The sequence below is a fragment of the Dipodomys ordii genome, unplaced genomic scaffold (genome assembly GCF_000151885.1).
Source record: "Dipodomys ordii isolate 6190 unplaced genomic scaffold, Dord_2.0 Scaffold308, whole genome shotgun sequence".
Classification (NCBI taxonomy): domain Eukaryota; kingdom Metazoa; phylum Chordata; class Mammalia; order Rodentia; family Heteromyidae; genus Dipodomys; species Dipodomys ordii.
The window spans coordinates 285,296-305,066 of record NW_012267524.1 but is presented as its reverse complement, the minus strand read 5'-3'; the positions used below and the strand labels follow the sequence as shown (position 1 = coordinate 305,066).

The 19,771-nt window shown below is 43.8% G+C and overlaps 1 protein-coding gene and 1 pseudogene across 1 annotated transcript in view; one reads left to right on the top strand and one right to left on the bottom strand.

Annotated features, from left to right (window-relative positions):
* LOC106001531 (protein FAM208A-like) overlaps nucleotides 1–19,771 on the bottom strand; it is a 102,848-nt gene that overhangs the window by 47,985 nt on the left and 35,092 nt on the right. The gene's annotated exons all lie outside the window — the stretch shown is intronic.
* Nucleotides 4,067–10,419, top strand: LOC106001525 (annotated as a pseudogene).

Genomic DNA, 19,771 nt, shown 5'->3' with positions numbered 1-19,771 from the left:
CCCGCCCGCACCCGCGGCGCCACGGCTCTCTATCCGCCCCGGCTGCCGGCGCGGGCCATCGCCCCGCGTCCCCCCACCCCCCGCGCCCGAAGCCCTCGCCACTGCCAACACCTCACCTCGCCCCCGCCGCCATCTTCCTCCTCCCTGGGCGGCCCCAAGGAGACTCTTCTTAACTAATGAAAAAAATAGAAGTGGAGGTATGGATCAAATGGTAGAGCACCAAATTTGAGCCCCAAAGCCAAAAAGCTTGATCAGAAGTTCAAGCTCTACTACTGGCATAAAATGAAGGAAGGAAGGGAGGGAGGGAAAGAAGGAGGGAAGAAAGGAGGAAGGAAAGGAGGAAGGGAGGGAGGGAAGGAAGGGAGGAAGGGAGGGAAGGAGGAAGAGAGGGAGGGAGGAAGCAAGCTAGGTCTTGTCTTTTGTCCTCTTCAAACAGCCTGGGGCCATCAAGGGCTTTAATGACAAGAACACATCCTGTAGTTCCTTCCTACATGATAAACACACCAGATGAACCTAGATCCCAGGAATATTATCGATTTAGAATCATTAGCAGATAAGTCAATTGCAGACAAAGGATATGACAAGGGGCTTTGTCATGTTGTTGTTGTTTTAGAATCTATTTAAGGCCACCTGATAAACCTGCTACATTTAGAACGTTTTATCTTTGAAAGAGACTCTAGCATTGCTCCATCCTTCAGACCATATAGAGAGTGGAAAAGAAGCCACCATACAGAGAGTGGAAAAGAAGCCGAAAGCCACAACTGATAGAAGGAAAGGGGAAAACTCACAAAGAAGCCAACCTGACATTGATCAGAGTGAGCTCTTTTGTTTTGGTGACTTAACATACCATGTCAGTTTCTGGCATGCTCATTTTTCTGGCTTGCCTGAAGTAACAACAAATGCCAGTTACTCGAAGCACAGGAGCTATAAATGGTAACTGATAATATTATGCATATTTTTAATGACTTGAAAAGTGTTTTTCAGGAAAACTGCCTGGAAGGCTGCAGTTCCAGTTGGATAAAGTCAAGGAGGGATAAGATGAAGCTAGGGTCTGTGCTTTCTCATCTGCCCGTGGTTCTGGCACAGTGCTGGGCCATCTCTGGCCTTGTCTTTGAAACAGAAGTTTTAGGGAAGCCCCAGAGGGAAAGGGGAGGGCTGGATTAGGCCAGAATGGCAGCCAGCCTTCAGCTGCAGCTGGCCTTGCTTGGCCTGTGATGACTGGATCTGATGGGAGGTCTTTTGGCACAGAGGGCTGAGATGAAGTCAACTCTGGGATGCAATCGCTGACCCCTGACGCTACGTGAAGGTGAGTAGTAATCCAGCAAGTATCTACCTCCAAACGACATCTAAGAACCCCATCAAACTGACCAAGGGGAGGGTGGGGTTGGACGCATGGCTCAGGTGGTAGAGAGCCAGCCAATAAGTAAAAGTGTCAGATGCGGAATTTGATTTCAAGTCAGTCTCAGACAAAAAGATATATAAAGAAACCTTACAAAAGGGGCCTTGCTGCTTGCAAATCTCACAAGGTATCAGCCTTGGGTTTCTCCAGAGTACAGAAGTATAGATTCCTTCCACAACAGGAGAACCTGTGGAAGCATCGGAAAGTCCAAAGCTGTGAGCTGAAAGTGAATGGAAAACACTAGAAATCCTTTGCCTTGACCAACCAAGGAAACTTGATTTCCTTAATGTATTTAAAGTGCCTACATGGCAGCTTTGATTAAAGTGACACTAATCAAAACAACTGGCATGTGTGTTCTGATTCTCTGTTCCTACCTGTGACACAGTGACATTTAACAATGTATGCATACTATATGTATATGTATATATATACTTATATATTCATTAGAAAGCCTCTCCTCTTTCTTTTTACCCTTCCTACTATGTGTATTCCAAAGGACTAGCCAACTCTTAGATTTGTTCTCCTTTGTGATGATCAAAATTTCCATTAACCAGCCAGATACTGGTGTCTCATGCCTATAATCCTAGCTACTCAGGAGGCTGATACATGAGGATCGCTGTTCGAAGCCAACTCCCGGCAGGAAAGTCCGTGAGACTCTTATCTTCAATGAACTACTCAGAAAAATCCAGAACTGGCACTGTGGCTCAAGTGGTAGAGCGTTAGCCTTTAGCAAAAGAAGCCCAGGGACAGAGTCTGGGCCCAGAGTTCAAGCTCCAGGATTGGCTTAAAAAAAGAAAAAAATTCCACTAACCACAGTAAAATCTATAAATTTAGGAAACAGATAAAACTTTCCACCAAGCTAAAACCATTGTAGTTTTGTTTTCTTTTGTTTTGGTTTCCAACTTTTCTATGTGAAGAAAATTCAAATATCTTGACAGTGAATTCTACTAGAACAATGTAAAGGATTCATTTACATTGGCCTTAAGAAGGTGAGATAAAATTCCTGTTCAGAAAGAATACATTCTTATATGGGGAAACTAGATCTAAAACACATCGGGACATGATAAATTATATAGGACTCTAGTCAGCCACGCACAGTGATACCAAAGGAAGATACTCTTAGAGGAGGAATAGAAAGGCGCAATACATATGTGTCTTTGATCATACAGAACAATATTTATTGAAATGAACCCCAGGAAACCGAAACAAGAGGGTTTTTTATATTGTTGTTGATTTTGTTTTCTTTTCTTTTTGTCTTGTTTCTCTGTCTTTGGTGAGTTACAGAAATAGAGGAACAAAGGGTGAACAAATACAGCAATAGTACTCACTAGACACCCATGCTGAAAATGAACTGTGGATGGAGATGGGAGGGAAAAATTGGGAGAGAGCTAGGGAAGCGGTGACATTGTCCAAAAACAAATGTACTCTTTATGTGACTTATGTAACTGTAGCCCCTTTGTAATCAATTAAAAATTTATTATGCAAAATAAGAAACAATACAGAGAGTTTATTTTTTATAACATTTATCCCAAATTGGCCCAGCATGGTAGCTAACACCTATAATCCTAGCTGCTTTAGAAGGCTAAAGATCAAGGTTCCAGGCAGCCCAGACAAAAAAAAAATGCTAAAGATCTCATCTCATCTAATAAAAAATGTATCACTACACATGTGTTATCCTACCTGAGGAGGACGCATAAATAAGAAGATCTAGTTCCAAGTTGTCCCACGTTTAAAGGTGAGACCCCTATTAGAAAAGTAATGAAGGCAAAAAGGGCTAGGCAGCATGACTGAAGTGTTAGAGGACCTGCCTAACAAGCACAAGGCCTTGATTCCAAACCCTAGTATCTCCCTCTCCCTCAAATTAACCAAAGTAGGAAATATTGCAACACGTTTTTGTTTTGTTTTGTTTTGTGTGAGATCTGGGGCTTGAACTCGGGGTCCAAGTGTTGTCCCTGAGCTTTTGTGCTCAAGGCTAGGGCTCTACCACTTGAGCCACAGCTCTACTTCCAGCTTTTTGGTGGTTAATCGGAGATAAGAGTCATTTAGACTTTCCTGCCTGGGCTGGCTTCAAACTGCAATTCTCAGATCTCAGCCTCTTGAATAACTAGGACAGCAATGAGCCACCTGCACCTGACTAGCAACATGATTTTTTTTTTAAATAGCAAATTTTATAACTCTTAAGACATGGTGGAAGGGGGCTTGGAAGGTGGCTCAGTGGTAGAGCGCTTGCCTTGCATGCATGAGGCCCTGGGTTTGATTCCTCAGCACCACATAAGCAAAAAGAAAAAGGCCGGAAGTGGCACTGTGGCTCAAGCGGTAGAGCATTAGCCTTGAGCTGAAGAGCTGAGGGACAGCGCCCAGGCCCAGAGTTCAGGCCCCACGACCGGACCCTCCCCGCTCCCACCAAAAAAAAAGAGGTGGTGGAAGGAAAATCTAGTGAGACTATTCCAACCTGCTTCTCATTCTTCCCTTGCAGATGACCTGCTTGTCATTTCACTAAGGGTCAACTGCAAGTTGGTGGAATTCTCTCTTCAGCTATTTTATACTTGTTAGTAGCAAACTTGGGGGTGGGGAAGGGCGGGGAAGAGATCATTGGTGGGGAAAAGGTTAGAAATTCATAGTTAAAATACAAACGTTTATATTCCTGACTTCTTTCACTGTGTAACAATGAGGGTTGCCACCACGGCTCTTCAAGAGTCCTGTGAGGTGCTTCCCTCGGGCTCCATGGCCCAGCATGGAGGTCAGGATGGAGGCCCGCCCACAGGAACCTTTGCTGTCAATCACTCATTTCCTTATCATCACTCCTGCTTGTGTTTCTTCTCTCCTGCTGAACATCAAGACCATGTCAGGACTGCTTTGTCCTCTTTAGTGTTTACCACAGAGTCCTAATTACAGTAGATGCTCCAAAGCTGGTTATTTGGATACATGATGAAACTCATGAAATTCTCCCTGACCAATTGCTTAAAAATAATCCCCATTGTCATACTTTACAATTTGTCTTTTAATAAGAACTTAGAACTTTTTTGTTTTCCTGATTGGGAACAATGAAAACAATCCCAAGACATATGAAGACAAGGAGTCAAAATAGCAGCTGTAGGGGTAGGGTTGGGTGGGGGGGCAGGGGAGGGGGAAGGCTGGGAAGGGATGTGAAGGGTAAACAAAGGAGGAGGCTGCAATGCTTGATAAGAAATGTATGCATTATCTTACCCATGTAATTGTAACCCCTCTGTACAGTATGTTCACAAAAAAATAAAAATAAAAAAAATAGCAGCTGTAATCATGATGTCATCTTTCATCATTGGGTGCATTTCCTAGCCTTACTTTTTTATACATGCAGTTTCATGTGTATATACACATGTAAGGGGAGGGATCTATTTTATTGCTTACAATAATGCTATTTGCCAGGTATTTACAATGTATAAAATATTAAAAATCTTACTCTAAGCTTCCAGTTGGCTCCAAGACTACACCACTGGCTGTCAGGAAACGAGCAGTAGGAAGGTCTAGTTCCTTCCAGCCTGTGTCATGAGAAGTAGGGCCCAGCTTCCCTGCTGAGATGCAGGGGCCAGCTAGGGTCCTGGGGAGACATAAACAAATAAGATCAAAAAGGCAAAGCCAGCAAGCAGTGTATTCACATTCAAGCGAGACTCTAAGATATAAGAAAAAGATTAATGCAATTGGGAAGCAGATCTTTATTTGATATGCGTATATATAATTATATACATATATATGTGTATGTTATATTTGAGATGGAATCTCACTATGGTCTTGTTTTGTTATTATTGTTCCAGTACTGAGGATTGAACTCTGGGCCTTGTACTCTTTCTTAGTTTTCAAGACTGGCGTTGTATGGGCACTAGTGGCTCATGCTTGTAATCCTAGCTAATCAGGAGGCTGAAATCTGAGGATTGCAGTTCAAAACCAGCCCAGGCAGGAAAGTCCCTGAGACTCTTATCTCTAACTACTAGAAAACCGGAAGTGGTGCTATGGCTCAAGTGGTAGAGTGCTTGCCTTGAGCTGAAGAGCTCAGGAACAGAACTGAGGCCCAGAGTTCAAGCCCCATAACCGGCAAAAAAAAAAAAAAAAGGCATTGTACCATTTCAGCCACATCTCAACTCCATTTTGCTTGTTAGTTGGAGATAAGAATCTTTCCCAGACTGGCACCAGTAACTCATGCCTGTGATCTTGGCTACTCAAGAGGTTGAGATCTGAAGATTGAGGTACAAAGCCAACACTGGCAAGAAAGTACCTAAGACTCTTGTTTTCAATTTACTAGCAAAGAACCAGAAGTGGATCTGGATGGTTTCAAGTGGCCAAACACCAGAGTTGAAGATGAAAAAAAACTACAGGATAGTGCCCAGCCCCTAAGTTTAAGCCCCAGTACCAGCATTTAAAAAAAGAAAAAAAAAAGTAAGTTCTTGGACTGGGAAGGTGGCTCAGCGGTAGAGTGCTTACCTTGCATGCATGAGGCCCTGGGTTCCATTCCTCAGCACCACATGAGCAGAAAAAGCCAGAAGTGGTGCTGTGGCTCAAGTGGTAGAGAACTAGCCTTAAGCTAAAGAGCTGAGGGACAGCGCCCAGGCCCAGAGTTCAGGCCCCACGACCAAAAAAAAATAGTTCTTTGGAATTTTTCTGCCTGAGTTGGCTTTGAATCTCAATCCTCAGATCTCAACCTCCTGAGTAGTTAAGATTATAAATATGAGCCACTAGTGCCTGGCCCAGATTGGTCTTAAACTCCTGGGTTTAGGGATACTCCCACGTAAGACTCCCAATCTACACCCTCCCTTCACAATATGTTTCTAAAGAACAAAACTGGGCCAATCTGATTGAGTTGTGTTTGATGGGAGTAAGTCATCCCAATTGCCTGCAGAATTTAAGAATGGTAACTAGGTGAAGGAGATTATCCTCTAATAATACATGCCTAGGAACAAATCAGTGCATTTATTTCTAAAGACCTCTGTTGAAATTGTGACAGAGACCATTCCAGAGATGCTCCTGGAGATTTTGGTATCTCTGCTCTTAAACTTCAGACCTTGGAAGAACTCACATGTGCTTTAACAAATGTGGAAAAAGCCATGAATCCCTTGATTTTGGGTAGGGGTGGAGTTGGGAGGGGGAAGTATGTTTTGTTGTTGGGTTGTTTCTTTTTATACTTCTTCCAAAATAAAAGCCAGACACAGGCACGCTGTAGATGTGGAGCCTTTGTAACTACTATTTAGTTCCTAAAGCCTTCAAAAGGCTGGCGGGAAGGAGTGCTGTGGCAGTAGAGGGGAGGGAGCATGTCCCAATTGCTCCACACATCTGGGAGAGATGGCCCAACCTCCCTCCCACCCAGAAGGGGCCCGCTGGTAGCTAATCACATCGGGCACCCAGGAATCATGGATGTCTGACCATTCCTCTGTTGACTTCTATTCCGTGTTCGTGGATCAATGGCTTCTCTATCACCCATTAAATATTTACAGCTACATTACTTGAAAATTGAATTAATCTTAGCATATTTCTGGGAGAGAGACATTCCTGTCCAACCTTAGATCTTAGGTCTAGGCAGAGCATTACTTTTACGTATGAAGTGAACTCAAGAAGGGATGGAGGGAGAAAGGGGAGAAAGAGGTAGAGACAGAGAGAAAAAGAGACAGAGAAACAGAGAAGGGAAGGAGGGAGGGAAGGAGAAAAGAGAGAAAAACTGACAGAGAGGCATAGAGACAGAAGGGAGGGAGAGAAGGAAGCGAAAGGAAAGAAGGGAGGAAGGGAGGGAGGGAGGAACAGGAGGTAGGAAGAAGGCAGAGGGACAGAAAGAGAATAAATATTAAAATGTGGGGGAAAAGAGGCTTGCTGCAGGACAGTACCAATGAAGGGACTGCAGAGACCAGAGTGAGTGGAAAAAGAAATTGTACCATCATCTGAATTCCAGAGATGAGTGTCACCGTCTATTAAACCTTCCTTCCCAGGTAAAAGGAGGAAGGCAATGTCTTACAGTCCTTACCGTGTGCTAGAAGAGAAAGCAGTGATAAAGAATACCCCAGCAAGGTAGCCCCGTAGTCCCGTAGCCCCTGAACTTGCCCAAGTAAGGCAGCCTTGCTCCAATAGCTGTGCTTCGGCAGCCCAGCGGGAGCGTCCATGGCCTAGGGCTGGGAGGGCGAGCCCTGCTGGAACCTATCGCACAGACAGCCCGCCAACTCGGATCCGCCCTACCAAGACGCCGCGAAGTGAGGAAGCCAGGTCCTCGCCGTATCTGAGACGCAGAGGCGAGGATTCCACTTCCACGGGAGAGTTGCAGCCCATGCCCACTTCACCAGGAGCGGACTTGCAGAGCCCTGCCGCTCACGATGCCCTGTTTTCCAGTCCTCCTCAGATGCATTCTTCAGCTATTCCTCTGGACTTTGATATTAGCTCACCACTGATATATGGAACTCCCAGCTCTCGGGTGGAGGGAACCCCCAGAAGTGGGGTTAGGGGCACACCTGTGAGGCAGAGGCCTGACCTGGTTCTGCACGGAAGGGTCTACAGGTGGATGTACAGTCTGATGGGGCAGCAGCAGAAGATGTAGCAGCAAGTGAACAGTTTCTGGGACAAAAACTTGTCATCTGGGGGACAGATGTAAATGTGGCAACATGCAAAGAAAATTTTCAAAGATTTCTTCAGTGTTTTATTGATCCTCTGGCTAAAGAAGAAGAAAATGTTGGCATAGATGTCACTGAACCTTTGTACATGCAACGACTTGCAGAGATTAATGTTATTGGGGAGCCATTTTTAAATGTAAATTGTGAACACATAAAGTCTTTTGACAAAAGTTTGTATAGACGGCTCATCTTCTACCCACAGGAAGTTATCCCAACCTTTGACATGGCTGTCAGTGAAATCTTCTTTGACCGTTACCCTGACTCCATCTTAGAACATCAGATTCAAGTAAGACCATTCAATGCATTAAAGACGAAGAATATGAGAAACCTGAATCCAGAAGACATTGACCAGCTCATCACCATCAGTGGCATGGTGATCCGAACTTCTCAGCTGATCCCTGAGATGCAGGAGGTGTTCTTCCAATGCCAAGTGTGCGCCCATACTACTCGGGTGGAAATAGACCGTGGGCCGCATTGCTGAGCCCTGTGTTTGTGGCCGCTGCCACACAACCCACAGTATGGCACTGATCCACAACTGCTCCCTCTTCTCTGACAAACAGATGATTCAACTTCAAGAATCTCCTGAAGACATGCCTGCGGTCAGACACCTCACACTGTTATACTCTTGGCTCACAATGATCTTGTGGACAAGGTTCAGCCTGGGGACAGAGTGAATGTCACAGGCATCTACCGAGCAGTGCCTATTCGAGTCAATCCAAGAGTGAGCAACGTGAAGTCTGTCTACAAAACCCACATTGATGTAATTCATTATCGGAAGACAGATGCAAAACGCCTACATGGCCTTGATGAAGAAGCAGAACAGAAACTTTTTTCAGAAAAGCGTGTGGAATTGCTTAAGGAACTTTCCAGGAAACCAGACATATATGAAAGACTAGCTTCAGCCTTGGCTCCCAGTATTTACGAGCATGAAGATATAAAGAAGGGAATCTTACTTTAGCTCTTTGATGGAACAAAAAAAGACTTGAGTCACACAGGAAGGGGTAAATTTCGTGCCGAGATCAACATCCTTCTGTGTGGTGACCCTGGTACCAGCAAGTCCCAGATGCTGCAGTATGTGTACAGTCTGGTCCCCAGGGGTCAGTGCACATCTGGAAAGGGCTCCAGTGCAGTTGGCCTCACAGCCTATGTGATGAAGGATCCTGAGACCAGGCAACTAGTCCTGCAGACAGGTGCCCTTGTCTTGAGTGACAATGGTATCTGCTGTATTGATGAGTTTGACAAGATGAATGAGAGTACAAGATCAGTGTTGCACGAAGTCATGGAGCAGCAGACTCTCTCCATTGCAAAGGCTGGGATCATCTGTCAGCTCTATGCATGCACTTCTGTACTGGCAGCAGCAAACCCCATTGAATCTCAGTGGAATCCTAAAAAAACAACCATTGAAAACATCCAGCTACCTCACACATTATTGTCAAGGTTTGATCTGATTTTCCTAATGCTAGACCCTCAGGATGAGGCATATGACAGGCGTCTGGCTCATTACCTGGTCTCACTGTACTACCAGAGCGACAAGCAGGTGGAGGAAGAGTTCTTGGACATGGCAGTGTTGAAGGACTACATTGCATATGCTCATAGTACTATCATGCCCCGTCTGAGTGAGGAGGCTAGCCAGGCCCTCATTGAGGCTTATGTAGACATGAGGAAGATTCATAGTAGCTGCGGAATGGTTTCTGCATATCCTAGACAGCTGGAGTCATTAATTCAATTAGCAGAAGCCCATGCTAAAGTAAGATTTTCAAGCAAAGTTGAAGCAGTTGATGTGGAAGAGGCAAAACGTCTCCACCGGGAGGCTCTGAAGCAGTCTGCAACTGACCCCCGGAATGGCATTGTGAGCATATCTATTCTTACTACAGGAATGAGTGCTACATCTCGTAAACGGAAAGAAGAATTAGCTGAAGCATTGAGAAAACTTATTTTATCTAAGGGCAAAACACCAGCTCTGAAATACCAGCAGCTTTTTGAAGATATTCGGGGACAATCTGACATAAAAATTACCAAAGATATGTTTGAAGAAGCCCTGCATGCCTTGGCTGATGATGACTTCTTGACAGTGACTGGAAAAACTGTTCGCTTGCTGTGAGGCTGTTGGGAGCCATACTGCTTACATGCTGCTTGCTGCACCTGTTCACGTACAAGCGCAGGCTACAGGCCAGACAGTTGCTGCTGCCACTGCCAATAAATTCTGAAAGGCATTATTCAACTACATAAGTTTCCTAACCTGGATTCAATTTTTTTAGTAATTCTATAATGTTGGGGGCGGGGGGGGCCTTTGGCATGTTTCTCAACGTGTTTCAATATTTTAATAGGCCAGTCTATAAATATATACAGTATAGGTTATTTTCTTGATGTGCCTTTTTTTTTTTTTAGCACAGTAAGTGGAAGTGGCAAGCAGATTGTAGTTCTTGCACCAGAACTGTTTATGGCAGTTATCAGTATACCTGAGGGTTTTCTTCTGGTTGTAGATTTGTTTTTGAAATGCTGTGGATAGAACTCAAGGCCTCACAAATTCTGGGAAGGTAATGCCCCTGAAGGATTCTCTGAAGGATTTTACGACAGAAATAACAGAGGTGGTCAGGGCACATGGGTCCGTGTGAGGTAGTGAAAGGCTAGCACATTTCTTCCTTTTACAGTATTTGAGTAATTGCCTTTAGAGGCTTTTTTTAATCCCCCATGGCTTCTTCTAGATGATAAATATGGTTCAAATCACTAGATTCTAAGTTTCCCAACTCTATCCTAATTTGTAAGACTTTTTTAAAAATAAAACAGAAAAAATAACAAAAAAAAGAATACCCCAGCAAGGTTATTAGTGTGGATAATTACCATAATCATTGGGGTTTTATTTCGATTCACACAGTACCTTCAGAAAAGGAATTTTAAATCAGTTGAACGGTGAGGCAGATCTTCTTTACATATTTTTTTTTTTTTTTTTTTTGGCCGTGGGGCTTGAACTCTGGGCCTGGGCGCTGTCCCTCAGCTCTTCAGCTCAAGGCAAGCGCTCTACCACTTGAGCTACAGCGCCACTTCCGGTTTTCTGGTGGTTTATTGGAGATAGGAGTCTCACGGTCTCTCCTGCCCGGGCTGGCTTTGAACCGTGATCCTCAGATCTCAGCCTCCTGAGTAGCTAGGATTACAGGTGTGAGCCACCAGCGCCCGGCTACACATTTTTTAACTGCCCAAGGTTTCTATCTTTTCACCTATTTACCATTTTCTGTGAAGAAAATGTCTTCCTTGAAATGTTGACTGTTAAGGGAATTTATCTCCCCCTTCTGTCTCCACAGGAACATAGGCGATTAGCCACAGAGCCCTGCTCTGAGTAGCACCACGCATCAGACACCCAGCTACACAGAGGCCATTTGAATAGAACTGTGGAATAATCTCCAGAAGTGAGCAGTGGCAGCTCATTGTGTTGAGCTAAACACATGGGCCAGAGGAAGGTAAGCTATTCACGACAGCAACGGGACAGGGTCTGGGGAGGTTCAAATCAGCTTAGTGGAAGGTTTTTTTTTTTTTTAATAATGTATTTTCTTTTTTTGTGGTTAGATTTTTTTTATTGTGAAAATACTGTACAGAGGGGTTACAATTACATGGGCAAGATAATGAGTACATTTCTTATCAAGCATTGTAGCCTCCTCCTTTGTTTCCCCTTCCCATCCCATCCTTAATGAATGGTCGTCATTACATCCTGGCTAAAACCCCTGTATGTCTGAGTATCTTTGTGTGGTTGGAAGCAAGAGTCATTTAAATCTTTAAAATGCAAACATGATGAGTAATGTCAGTAGAGAAGACTGAGAATAATTCAGCTAAATGGAATGTTCCACATACCTGATTTGATATGGATTGGTTTCTCAACCAACCACCTTGTAAGGAAGTATTATTGTGATTTCTATTGCAGGGAAGGAAACAGAAAATTAAGTAACCCAAGTAGCAGTAAACGGGAGGGCTGGGCTGTGAATTCGGAAAAGTCTTTGGCCTCCTTGGGTTGGAGAATGGACTCTGGGCTCCTGTTCTTGACCTTGACCCTTCTCATTTAGCTCTAGAAAATACCTCAAGCTTTATTTATGTATTTATCTTTTATTGTTACTATTATTTGTGCTGGTCCTCGGGCTTGAACTAAGGTCCTGGGTGTTGTCCCTGAGCTTTTTTGCTCAAAACTAGCACTCTACCGCCAAAGCCACAGTTCACTTTCCAACATATTTTGGTGTTTAAATTGGAGATAAGAGTCTCACATACTTTCCTGCCTAGGCTGGCTTTGAACTACGATCCTCAGATCTCAGCCTCCTCGGTAGCTAGGATTACAGGCACCAGGCCCTGGGGTTTTATAAAACAGTTCAGAAAGCTATTTATCCAGTCCAGTCCAGTCCAGTCCAACTCTGTCTTTTTAACTTGAAACTCAGAAAAAGAGTTGGCCTAAAAATCTCACCTTAAAAAAAGGTGACCATTTATATCTATTGTCTTTCTTAGATTAAAAGACACACCGGACTGTCTTCTCAGCCTGTAGGCAGATTCTGTTTTATTTCCTGTTTGTTTTTTTTTTAAGCCATAGCCACTACTGGTGGCTCACGCTTGTAATCCTAGCTGCTCAGGAGGCTGATATCTGAGGAACCCCATTCAAAGACAGCCCAGGCAGGAAAGTCCCTCTGAGACTCTTATCTCCAATTAACCACCAGAAAAGTGGAAGTGGCGCCATGGCTCAAAGTGGTAGAGCTCTAGGGTTGAACAAAAGAGCTCAGGGACATCACCCAGGCCCCAAGTTTAAGCCCCATAAGAGACAAAAAATTTTAAAAAGACAGAAGTAGAGTTGTGGCTCAAGTGGCAGAACCCCAGCCTTGAGCAAATAAGCCAAGCAAGAGCACAAGGCTTTGAGGTTTAAGTCCCAGTGTGGAGACACACTGGCACACCCCACAATAGTGTGCTATTATACAGAGAGGCCAGAGATTTTATGTATTTATGCTCCCAACATATGTGTCAGGATTAGAGAAGGTACCTCTGGGAGGTGCAGTGGAAAACTTACAAGTTTCTTTCTTACTCGATTCTGCTTAGATTTTTTTCAATGAAAAGCAATGTTTCCATAATAGAAAGGATGTATTTCCATCTTTAGGTAACTGGAAGGTTGATCAAGGTGATTGCACTGCCTGTTATGCCCAAGTGTTTAGCAGGCTGATTTTGCCTGGGTATAGCAAAGCAGAGAAAGTGAAGATGGGGAAAATACTTGGCTATAGGGCCAAGGTGCCTGGTAGTGTTCTCTGCAATACATTTTGTCTGCAGTTTTCTGGCCTCACAGCTGACAGTTACTGAAGAGACCATCACAATTACGGCTAGTCCAATGAGAGGTAGAGGGCGTCCATTGACCTTCCTCTATTCAATATCCTTGAATCTGAGCTATCTGAGCACTCATGACCTACCTTTTATAGATTTCTAAGTTACACGATGCTGTAATATAAATGATGACCTTTGTCTTATTCACAGTCTTTTTGGCGTGTGTGTGTGTGTGTGTGTGTGTGTGTGTGTGACTCTTGCTTGGCCTTTTCTTTTGTTTAAAGTTGGTGCTTTACCACTTGAGCCACAGCGCCATTTCTGGCTTTTTGCTAGTTAATTGGAGACAAGAATCTCACAGACTTCTGTCCAGGCTGGCTTCAAACTGGGATCTTCAGATCTCAGCCTCCTGACTAGCTAGGATTACAGGCATGAGCCACCAGCCTCTAGCTTATTCCTAGTCATAGCAAAGACTGACAGAAAGAAGCTCCTGAAATTTGATGTTCTAGGGTGACATAACATCAAATCTTATTTAATTAGGCTCAACACAATTTAGTTCCATCTTTAGTCCATTATTACTGTTATGATGCTCTTACTTCTACGAAGTGCACACAGATTGTTTATCCCTGAATTTGTGATTCTTAATTTATCCCTGAATTTTTCATTCTTAATTTCAAGAGGACTATAAACTGGGCTGGGAAAGTGGCTTAGTGGTAGAGTGCTTGCCTAGCATGCATGAAACCCCAGGTTCCATTCCTCAGTACTATATACACAGAAAAAAGCTGGAAGTGGTGCTCTGGCTCAAGTGGTAGAGCACTAGCCTTGAGCAAAAAGCTAAGGGACAGTGCCCAGGCCCTGAGTTCAAGCCCCAGGACTGGCAAAAAAAAAGAGGGGTGTGGGGGGATCTATCAGCTTGTGAAAAGTTAGGTAGTTGAGGTTGCAAGGGAGAAAAAAAGAATAAAGGTTTTGCCATGAATATTTTATTAAATTTAGTTTAGGCCAAACTGTGCTTCTCCCCCTGCATCCCATTAATGAATCATCATTATAAAATAGATAATTTGGTATAGTGTTTCCCTTCTACTGACAGAAATAAGCAAGTGGACCTCCAAGGACTCCACGCAGGAGAAATTTTGTCACAGAGGGAAATAAGATACATTTCATTGCCCACTGAAACACAGGCTGTATTTGTACTTTCGCATGAATGATGTTGTAACTGTGTAAATGGTCCTTGGCAAAATGAAGGTTTCCCACCTTGCTGGATAACGCAACTATAGATACTCTCAAATACACAATGACATGGCACTCTTCTTGGTTAAATATACTTCAGCATTAATCTAGAAATTCTTTGTTGCTAACCAATTTCAAAACTTTACAATCAGGTGTCTTTGAATAAAAAAGAAACATTCATAAGATAACAAGTTAGACAAGAAATGTAATCACTGCCTTACTTATGTACCGTAACCCCTCTGTACATCACCTTGACAATACAATTTAAAAAAAAAACTGAACAGAGCTTTTAAAGCCACGACTAGGTACTTGTTCAAGATACATAGTGACCCAATCCTGTGGTCCTACTTCAAGTAGAGAGGATCCTCTAGTCTCATTGGAATTTGTACTAAGACTATGAAATGTGAAGTTTGTTTAGGGGTTTTCAGGTGGGATGTGTGTGTGTGTGTGTGTGTGTGTGTGTGTGTGTGTGTGTGTGTGTGTAAGAGAATGTGTCCTAGGGCTTGAACTTCGGGCCTGGGCAATGTCCTTGAGTTATTTTGCTCAAGGCTAACACTTTATCACTTAAGTCACTGCTCCATTTCTGGCTTTTTTGGAGATAAGAGTCTCCTGGACTTTGCCCATGCTGGTTTTGAACTGTGATCCTCAGATTTCAACCTCCTGAGTGACTAGGATTCTAGCATAAGCCACTGGTGCCTGGCATGGGGGATATGTAAGAAGTTTTATTTTGTTTTGTTTTTGTGGTGGTTGCTGTTTGTTTTCCCTTCCAAAATAAAATGTCAGTGCAATTGCTTTAGAACAGGGCAGTGGGGAAACAACATTAGGTGAACAGATCAACCAAAGAAAATTCAACAGGATCTCTTTGCAGGGCGAGAGGGAGCATGTGGCTTTTCCATGTGGTCCTGCGGCTCCACTGAGTTGCTCTGCCTGTTTTGCAGGGGTTTGTGGTGTGTGTTCACCAACACTTCAGGGGCTGGAGGCTGAGGATGGCTCTTTCTTGGCACACGCTCAGCTCTGGGAAGTCCGTCGTGTTTTACAAAGAGCAGGTGGTCCAGAACGCCCAACACAGCAGGGCAGATTGTGCAGCTGTGAGAGGGGGAATTTCCCCTGCAAAGGATCGGCACTGCTTTGAAAATAAATTCATCATTAAAACGGAAGGATTTCCGAAACAGTGGAGGAATGAGCCACGGGGCTTGATTGGGTTTCAAATGAACTCTAGCATTCATCTTTCATTCATCCTTTAGGAGATCCGTCTCTGCTTTTTTTTTTTTTTTCCAAAGTCACACAAATAATCCTTGACATCTTTTCTAGGAGAGTGAAGTGCTGGCTTACTTAGGCCTCTACATCTGCTTTCCATTCCGCCTGCATCTAGCTTGCTAAGGAAGCCTGGCCGGGAGGGGCCCTTGCTAGAATTCAGGCTCTAAATGCTATCTTGCTTCAGTTTCTATATTTATATATTTTTTAGAAAAGATTTGATTTCCCCTGGAAAGAGGGTCTTTACTTCTGGATGGCTCGAGAGGAAAAGGTGACATGCCCCCTATTTCCTTTCTGTGTCTCCCCTTCCGTATGGATCTTTCTTGCCCTGGTCACTCTCTCCCCTTCCTGAGCAGTTAAGAATGGCCTCCCTTCTGCTCTTGGCTCTGCGAACTTAAGGCCCTTCCCCTCCGAAGGGGACTATCTGTTAAAAGTGTCATCCAAAAGCCCCATAAACAATTAAAGGCATGGCAGACTGGCCCTAAGAGAGCTTTCTGGCTACTTAAGTGAAGTCTCCTAATCCTTTTCTACAGCAAGCCAGACTGGAGCAAGTGAGCGAAAGCACTGGAACCCATTCATCTGCTGTTGCTTCTCTCATACTTTGATCTTCGGGCTTCATTACAGCTCATTTCAGCATTGAGGATGATCTGAATTCATGAGCTCTTCCCTTCCTAATAAGTGCCATTCAGAGCCGTCCTCGGGAGCGACCGCCGCTCACAGGAAACTGGCTCAAACCACCGTGAAAGAATAATGGGTGAGCCTCAAACACAAGTGAAAATGGAGGTTTTATTAGCCGAGCAAACCTCTCTGAATGAAGTGCTTCATTAAACAGAGGAGTCTCATTTCCACGGGCACCCACCAGTGCCATGCTGAGATTTAATAAGTGTGATTATTTCATTCCCCACCCCTACCCCCACCCCCATTCCAGGTGGAAATCCTGAGGTAGAGAAGAGATGACTGCAAATGTTCATCCAAGGATCTTAGGCAGGGCTAGAGTTGATATGAGGCTGATTTGGTGCATTGCTGATTTGGAAACCATTGATATAGATAGATAGATAGATAGATAGATAGATAGATAGATAGATAGATAGATAGATAGATAGATAGATAGATAGATATAATATATATAATATATAAAAATAAAAAGTATATACACACATTAGAGTCTGGTTTTTAACATACACATTTGTTTGTTTGATTGACTGGAGTAGAATATGCTATTCAAAATAAAATAAGTCCCTCCCCACACTTCTTCTTTTTTCATTTCCTTTTTAAGAAACAAGACATTTAATTTGGATTCAAACAGTGCTCTTATATCTTCTAAGGCTTTCAGGCAAAGGGATGAAGGGGTAATTAGAAGCTGAGAACCAGCACCACACCGAACGGAGCAAGGCAGGCACACACATGGTAAGGCAGCAACACCACCACCTAATCCATAGCGGCCTTTGCTATAATTATGTTTTGGGCTGGCATTAAGCTGGTGAAGGCGTGAAGGACACACTATTAAAGTCTTAGGAACCACAAAAGAAAGCCCATCCTGTTAAATGCAAGGAGTGAGTGTATACGATGGCAAGTTTTAGTGTGGATCTTCCACAACAGGGCAAAAATAAAGGAGATGAAAGAGTAGATGGAGTTCCTGTCAGGTGCTTCTTGTTCTTTTTTCTTTTTTTTGTCAGTTGCAGGGCTTGAACTCAGGGACTGGGAGCGCTCCCTGCTCTTTTGCTCAAAGCTAGCCCTCTAACACTTTGAGCCAGAATACCACTTCTGGTTTTCTGGTGGTTCGTTGGAGAGAAGAGTCTCATGGACTTTCCTGCCCCGGGCTGGTTTTGAACCACGATCCTCGGATCTCAGCCTTCTGAATAGTTTGGATTACAGGTGTGAGCCACTGGCACCTAAGTAAAAGTGCTTCTTGACTTGACTCTTGGTTCACTCTCTACCACCACCTTTCTCAATCCTTATTTTCACCCATTCCACCTGCAGTCACAATCTGCTTTCCCCAACCCGCAACATAAAATACTTGGTGCTTTGGTGGTACTGAAAGCTGAGAGAAAAGTGTCTGGCCTGCCTTCTCTGGTGGAGGGAGGGGCAAGTAGACCATGGAATGGACGTGGGAGCCTCCATCTGAGCACCTGGGTGCACAGGGACTTTGCAGATTTCAGTGAAGAAGGCTTTGGAGTCTTTCCGTGAGACCACATGACTGAAAGGGCTGCCCCGCCCCCCCATCATGTCTCCTGTCCATCCACCCACCACAAGAGAGCTAAAATGAAAATTAATGGCAAGAAGGAACGCTTCAAGATCCCTCTTACTGAGCCTTTCAATTAAGACCATGGATTAGATTTTAGATTTCCTTACCACATTAAAAAAAAAAAGACTAAGGATCACTAAGGTGATGGTTTTTTTCTCTCTCTCTATTTGGCTCAGCTTGCTGTTTTGAATTTTGGAGTGCCACATAAGTGAGTATGGATGCCTCGCTGTGGCTGGAACAGACCCAGAACCACAAGATGCTCCTGCTATCTACATGGCCAGGCCTGGAAGCTGCCACCTCTGCACCTCTTGTCTCTTACTTCCTGCCCCATGGGCCAAGATCTAGACAACCCTGGTCTACTATATGCCAAAGGTGGAAACAATTTCCCATTCAACGGCTGTTTTAAAAGACTATCAAGATATTTGTGAGTCTTTCCTGACAAATCACTGGACCAAACTGTTGGGTCTCTTTCTCTCTAAGGCTTACAACACGACTGCTTACAGCAATACTTGTTCTGGCTAAATTCTTGTCCTTGAAAGGCAGAGGGCTCCAAAACAAGTATTAGACCAAGATCATAAAGCATCATCAATGCAGTCGTCCTGAGTAAAAAGCCAGTTTAAGTTTGCATGTGGTGGATCATGCCTGTAATCTCAGCTACATGGGGACGCATAGATAGAAGGTTCTCAGTCCAAGACTATTCCTGGATAGAAAGTACAAGAATATTTCTTTTCTTTTCTTTTTTTTTTGTCGGCCGTGGGGCTTGAACTCTGGGCCTGGGCGCTGTCCCTCAGCTCTTCAGCTCAAGGCGAGCACTCTACCACTTGAGCTACAGTGCCACTTCCAGTTTTCTGGTGGTTTATTGGAGATAGGAGTCTCACGGTCTCTCCTGCCCGGGCTGGCTTTGAACCGTGATCCTCAGATCTCAGCCTCCTGAGTAGCTAGGATTACAGGCGTGAGCCACCAGCGCCCGGCAAGAATATTTCTTAAAAAAATAACTAAAACACAAAAGACTGAGGACATAGTTCAAATGAAAGTGCCTGACTAGCAAACTCAAGGTCTTGAGCTCAAGCCCCAATCTCGCTTTAAGAAATCGAAATTAATCTAGTTGTTTAGCAGTCACTCCATGGTCTAAATGCCTTGGATTGATTCTATACAATTTATACATGAATGAGCTCCATGACTCTTCTCTTTTTGCTATGTAACCTTGGGTATATTACATTCAAATTGGTCGTAATGGGCTGAGAAGAGTTCTGGGGCAGTGGGACCATAAGTTTAGCTTTTTGTAACTTGTGATGTTGTTCATAGGCTATTGGCCTTTTTAGCTCCCCTAGTTGGTTCTAGATCTACCACATATAAAGGGATGAGCACAATTTACCATTCATTTCCTCCTCTTCTGTTGGCTTTCACAGATGCAGCATCTAAGAGGTAAGGTGGGTGGATATTATTATTACTATTTTAGAGATAAGCTACAGCAGAGCAAATCAGCTTAGCCAGGTCTCCTGCCTTTTGTGAGGGTTCAAGGTCATAAGGATGTGAACCCCACAGCATAGAGTGAGCCTAATGAATAGTGAACACCAATAAATATACATGCAGAGTTACTATGGTTACATTATATTATTGTTAGTATTATTATATTATGTCCTATTATTGTTGATGAGGAGACTAAGAGCCAGAGGGTCTGAGGGACTTCCACAAGAAAGGCCACACAAGGTTAGAATCTCTTCCTAGTTTTTGTTTTTGTTTTTTTATGTG